Below are 6,715 nucleotides of genomic sequence, written 5' to 3'. Positions count from 1 at the left end.
GTCTGTCTGTCTGTCTGTCTGTCTGTCTGTCTGTCTGTCTGTCTGTCTGTCTGTCTGTCTGTCTGTCTGTCTGTCTGTCTATCTGTGTTCAACCTGTCAGTCTCTGCACTGTGAGACTCTGAAAATGAAGTTTGTTTTTCTGAGCAGGAAAATCAGGAGTTCTGTTACTGATGCAGACATCACCTGAAGCTTTTTTCTTTTAAGACTTTATTTTTTATTGAATGACTCTCAGCTACTATTGCACCAAATTTTAGCATGATAGCTGTAAAATTAAGAGCTCAGCTAAGTTCAATTGGCAGCCATTTTGAACTGGGTTAACCCCATCAGATTTTCTGTTCTGATCCAAAAAGAATTAATAGTATTTTTTATTTAATAATTCTAATAATCATTGTTTTTGTTCTTTAAGTGTTCGTAACTAATAAATCAGTTTTCTCGTCTCGATGCAGGTTTGTTGAACAACCTTTCTCCATCACAAACCCAGCAGCTCCAGTTTTCTCCTCCAGCACCACAGTTTGGGTTTGGGAGGTACCAGCTGCTCTGGTTTTAGTTTTGGGTCATTAATTTAGTTGATGAGGTTTAAGGTTTGAGGCGGCGGCTCGAGTCTGATGGCCAACTGTGAGGCTGGTTCGAGGCCATTTCCCTTTTTTATTGGTTTTAGTGGCWGTCTCGTCTCCTTTATGTTTGTTTTTGTTCTCAGTAAACTTTCTTTGAAAAGTTGAAATCCTCCTTTTTAAAAGATCTTTCAGTTAGCTTTAAAATGTCGATTCGTTGTCCAGAGATGTCAAATCAAACTTAAGAAAGGCTGAACTTTTTACTTACTGTGTGAATGACTTTTATTATCTCAGCAATATTGAGATACTTTACTTTTTCTGCCAATTTTCTTCCCTGTTGAAAACGATTGAAGCCATCRTCAACAAACGTCCTTTAAATCCGTTAAAATGTTCATAAATCTTTAAAATATAATGTGCATTTTTGCTGTACTTTTTACCTTTTGTTCTGGTTCTGTTATTTTTTAATCTAATATCAGTTTTCTTTGGCTTCTATCTTGTTGATTTTAACCATTTTAGGTAACCTTTTTCTGCAATTCTGCTAATTTCAACTTTTTTGTGCCATTTGAAGCCAGTTGGTTTCTGCTAATTTAAGTTTTTTATGCTTCTTTCAGCTGGCTTCTGCTAATTTAAGCTGCTTTCTGTGTTTTTACTTTTTTGATCATTTGAGATGTTTTCAGCTAAATTTACATTTTGGTCAATGTCATTGTCAAATTTATTTGTACAGCACATTAAAACAACAAAAGCTGACCAAAGTGCTTCACAGTTCAGGAAAGACTTGTATATAAAAATAATGATAATAGATACAAATGCAACACAGAAACACAATATAATATATAAAAGATGGTGATAATTTTAGTTTCTTAATTAATTCATMAAACGTGCTCTTTCTGTTTCTTTGTGCTAATCTCAGCCACTGTTATAACCTTTTTTAAGGCTAGTTTTAACTTTTTAAGCTTTGAGCAAAAATCTTTCRTAACTGGGTATTCACAATACATTTTGGCAGAACATGTCATTTCTGAAGTTAAACTTGTTCTGATGGAACCAGTTTGAAACTCACAATAATAATGCTTATAAAGCATTTTGATGTGTTTTTATTTTCAACTGAATTAACCAGTTAATTCTCCACTCAGCCAGTGATTTTTGTCATTTATTAATAGATTTATTTTTGCATTTTGGTTCAAAGAGTTGCTTTATTAGCAGATTAATGATGATGTCATTCAGCTGAAGTGAAGCATCAGTTTGTTCCCTGTGGTTGAGAAATGAATAAATGTTTGTAGAGAAACTGTTTACTATTATTATTTTTGGTTCCTTTATCAGGTGTTGCATCACGTGAGAGCCCCTGGCAGTAAGGCGTCACCTTTCTCAAAGGACGGTCGTTCAGTTTGATTTCATTTTGTAGAAAATAAACAAATCCAACAATTCACACAAAACTATTTCATTTTGAAACATAAACATTCAGAYGTTCTCTTTTAGCCTTTTAAAACTGTATTATCTGAATGTAAATGTATATCTTCTGATGTTTTTTATTTTGGCTGTCCTGATTTCATGTTTTTCTTTGTCTTGTTGMTTTTTTTCTCAGTAAAATGAAAAAATGACAAAAAAAGTCTTGATTTGGCCAGCGGGCCTTTAGTTTGATGCTGAATCATCCTCTGTCACATCAACAACCTGTGATTAATCTGTTTTCTCTTGTTTCAGGCTACCTGAACAAATTGTATTTATTTAAAAGTAGTTTTATTTTAAATTCTGGGAAATAAATACGAGGAATATTTGTCTGAGAGGTGCAGGAAGGACAGAAAACACGAACAGAGTGTTTTAGATTTCGGCATTTTTTAGTTCTTGCTCAACAAAACTGTATTTTTCTTTTACTTTAAGCTCTGGAAACAAAACACCTGACACATGAAAAGGGGTTCTGAGGTTTTTCTTACATCTTAAAAGCTAAAATGAGCRATTTTTTCCTCTAATGGGTTTCTGACGCTTTGTTTCAACACTCCGCACAATCCCTGCTTTAATCTGCAGCGTGGCTGGAAACATGAGAGGGAAAATGTTTCTGTCAGGCCGACTCTTCTCCAGATTTGTTGTTTTGAGTGTGTGTGCGTGTGTGTGCGTGTGTGTGTGTGCGTGTGTGTGCGTGTGTGTGTGCGTGTGTGTGTGTGTGTGTGCGCACCCTTGTAATCTTGCATGTTTTGTTTCGCCCCATTTTAATGACATTTTGCTTTTTTTTCTGCACAACACAGAGATGAAACAGAAAGAATGCAAACATGGATGCAGTCACACATCGTACAGTAAATTGCTTTTTGTTGCTTTTTTTCTCGTCGTCTTCATTTGCATCTGAGTGCTGATGGAGGTTCAGGAGGAAACACTTCTGGTCAGTTGTGCACACAGCTCAGGACAACATTCTTTAGGTTTATGTCGACAATTCTCAGTGACGAATCTTTTGTTGTGTGTTGTAGAAAGGCCAGATTAGTGGCATTTCTTAGAATAACTGTTAGATTAACTGGTTCTGTTTGTTGCACGTGGATTCTCCTGACAGACGTTTCTGTTTTGTGCTTTTTTTCTTTGCTCAACAGGAACCAGGAAGTGTGAAAACTGCACTAACAACAACCAAACCGGGCAGCAAGAGCTTCCATGTGTGAATAACAAACGCAGGTAAAAGAAMAACGGACAAACGTGCAGGACAGCAGCTGAACTGTGTCTTCTTTTTCTGCTGCTACTGATGTTCCGACCCCGAACCACAACAGTGAGGCTGTTGGTCCTGACACTTGCTGGGGGGGTGCGGGAGGAAGGGGGCCGTGGGGACACCTCCAAAAGGTCACGAGACGTAATAATAACAGCAGGGGACACTCTGAGTAATGATGCTGGACATTTATTATGCAGGAGCACAAACAAGGCCTGCAGGGTCCACTCGTGAGTCAGCTGATCAAACCAAATTTCACAAAGGATTTGCATCAAACTCCAATTATTTTCTCATTTTTACCTCCTCAGAAGAAAAAAAAAACGACTTCATGGCCAAGTGAAACGAGCCGTTATTAACAGGCTATTTCCCTGTCAGGAGGCTCCTCACAGCCTCACGTTTTTATCTGTGAATCAGACAGAGGAGGAGAGAGCAGAGCAAAAAAAAAATGAAGGGCTTAGTATTCAACGTACATTCAATGTGTYGGACTGACTTTAAACTTTAATTTCAAAAACAGAATTGGATTTACAAAATGCTTGAGGAGGAGTTTGAACCGKATGTGGCACGAAAACCAGCCAACTAAAAAGGCTGATGAGGAGAAGTGGCTGCAGCTGCGGTGTAAGGTGAAGTGGGCGTGGCAGGGCGGGCTGAGGAAGAAGAGCGATGGAACCAAGAAAACAAGTCTCCGATTGGTCTGCGGCCGTAAAAACGGTAGGGCGACAGAGGGTTAGGAGTGATGCAGAGGCAGATGATGCCAGCGAAAGATTAAACGCGACTCTTGGAGGAGAAAAAGAAAGACGGGCCTGTTCAACACTCTCCCACACTGGCAAAGTTTCATCAGCTCAAGAGGACKTGCTGTGCTCTGAGTCACAGCAGATGGGGAGTTCTGTCAAGTGCTAATAGAGGTGCGCTGCAGCCACTCTTGGTGGTAACATAAAAAAAAAATCCACCAAAGATCCGCTCCATCAACACACGATTGACTGTTTTTAGGAGCTGGAGTGAAGAAAAGACAAACATCAAACGCTTGAAAAGTTCAGCCAATATGTTCGTTTTGTTTATGGATGTAAAAGCAGCTGAGCGGCTCCAGATGGCCGATTCTTCAGAGCCAGAAAACAAGACCGAGTTCCACAAAACTCTTCACGAGCCATGTGATTATTCAGAGCTTTAAAGAAATGAGCTATCTGCTTTCTGAAAAACAAAATCTAAAATTTAATTTTATCTTAATCGGTTTCAACAAAAGACACTTTTTATTCAAATGGGGAAATAAAATTAACAATGTTGAACTTTTCCCACAAACAGCTCAGGGTGTTTAGATACCTTTTCTACCTCAACAGGCTGCGATTATCAAACAATAAAGGGCAACAAGTCAGACAGTTAYGCAAGTTTTGAGCTTAAATCTGGGGTGATAGTAGCTGAGCATAATCCCCAACACACATTCTGAGCCCTTACAGACTGTGTGAGATATTTGTTTAAAACTGTGGCATTTATTAGAGTCATGACCGTCTGTTAGCAAAATATCTCACAACCCACTGAATGGGTTTTGTAAAGTTTCAKCAACATCATCAGTTTAAAAAAAATAAAACTTTGTAATTTGAAAACAATTTCAAAATGGAATAAAAAATTTTATTTAAAAAAGTTCAAAACTGCTTGTGTCGTTCAGTTGAATAAATATAGCATGACTTTGTGTCATATAATATACAAATATGTCAGGCAGCTGAATCATATAATTAAACTGTAATATGCTGTTGTATCATATAAGTAAAGTATGGAAGGCAGTTATAGCATATACTTAAACACATAGTATGCAATTTTATCATAAAATTAACAAAGAATGGCAAGCCATTGTGTCATATATTTTAAAACTTTGGCAGGTTCATATCATATRATTAAAGATGTATGGCAGGCAGTTGTATCATAAAAACAAGGCAGCAGCTGTAGCATATAATTAAAGTATGGCAGGCTGTTGTGTCATATAGTTAAAATATATAAAAGGCTGTTGTATAATAAAATTAACGAAGAATGGCAAGCCATTGTGTCACATAATTTAAAGCTTTAGCAGGCCGTATCATATAATTAATGAAGTATGGCAGGCTGTTGTATCATAATATTTTTTTTTTAAATTACGACAGGTTGTTGTATCTTGTAATTAAGTAATTATGGCAGGCCATTTTGTCCTATAACAAAAACACAAGGCTGCTGTCAGATCATACTGTATAATTAAAGTAAGTAGGCCATTGTGTCATATAATTGAAAACTAATTGCAGGTCATTTTTATCATACAATTTACAAAGTGTGACAGTTTGTTGTATTAGTATCACATGAGCCAAAAATTTTCTTCAGTTTAAATTTTTTTCTTTTAGTTTAAATTACTTATTTTTAAACAGATTTTTAAAAACTCCCTAACAAACTTTATCAATAATTCATGCCCACAAAATTGCAATTTACTTTTGTATAGGAGGATAGTGAAGCTGTTTCAACTGCTCCATCTTCCTCCCAAGGATCATAAAACCCCTTAATTGTTTTTTTCATCTAGTTGCTCAAAATAAAAAAGTGACATTACTGCTCCTTTGATTTATGTAGCCGTGCGTGATAAGATAAGCAGGCCTTAATTACAGAGCCTCCAGCAGCGCCATTATGGGCTATTTATATTTCAGCTGTCTTGCGCATCAGTCTGGCATTCCTCTGAGCACAGCGGTGTGTGTGTTCCTGGATGAAGGATGGTGCAGAACGCACGGACGCTGCTAAAACAAATCACAGACGTGGCCTCATTTAGCAACACGAACAGAAAAACACCAGAAGCTGCGCCTTCTGTCTCACCAACATRACTGATGACCAACAAATTACTTTATTGTGAAGGTTTGCATTTAGTAACAAAGTTTCGTTAAGACATTTCATTGAGGTAAGTTGCCAGCCGGTGGCTCTTGACACAAGAACTTTACATTTTGAACRGTGTGATGTGACAAAACACAAGGTGCTTCCATACATCCAGTTATGTATGTTGGATTATCTACAAATAAACACACGCTGCTCAGAAACACAGGAGCTTTATTGTGAAGCTGAGTATTGTTTGAAACAACAGCTACAACCTTGCAATTTTTTWAAAAAAGGAAATCTCAACCTATTTAGCTGACACATAATAATAAAGTGCTACTTTTTATTTATTGTTTTAAATAAAGATCTTCTACAGGCTTTCACGTGGGAAATGGAGCAAAAACAGGAAGAAGCTGGGACGCTCCGGAAAATGTAAACAAAAACCAGAGGTGTGTAGGAACAAAGTACATTTACTTTGTGAATTGTAACTTTTACTTTTGTTTTATTTTCAAAACTTAAAAATGATACTTTTTATTTTTTTTACTTTAAAACTTAACACCTTGTTACAAATTTAGATATGACCAGAACTCGTCATGTAATGAGTTGTTTCTGCACTCTGAAAAATGAAGTGTTGAATTTACTTAACCATTTATGTCAACTGGTTCCACTAAACCAAGTAGAA

Source organism: Austrofundulus limnaeus, unplaced genomic scaffold (genome assembly GCF_001266775.1).
Source record: "Austrofundulus limnaeus strain Quisiro unplaced genomic scaffold, Austrofundulus_limnaeus-1.0 Scaffold4, whole genome shotgun sequence".
Lineage (NCBI taxonomy): Eukaryota > Metazoa > Chordata > Actinopteri > Cyprinodontiformes > Rivulidae > Austrofundulus > Austrofundulus limnaeus.
This window is presented reverse-complemented; position numbering follows the sequence as displayed.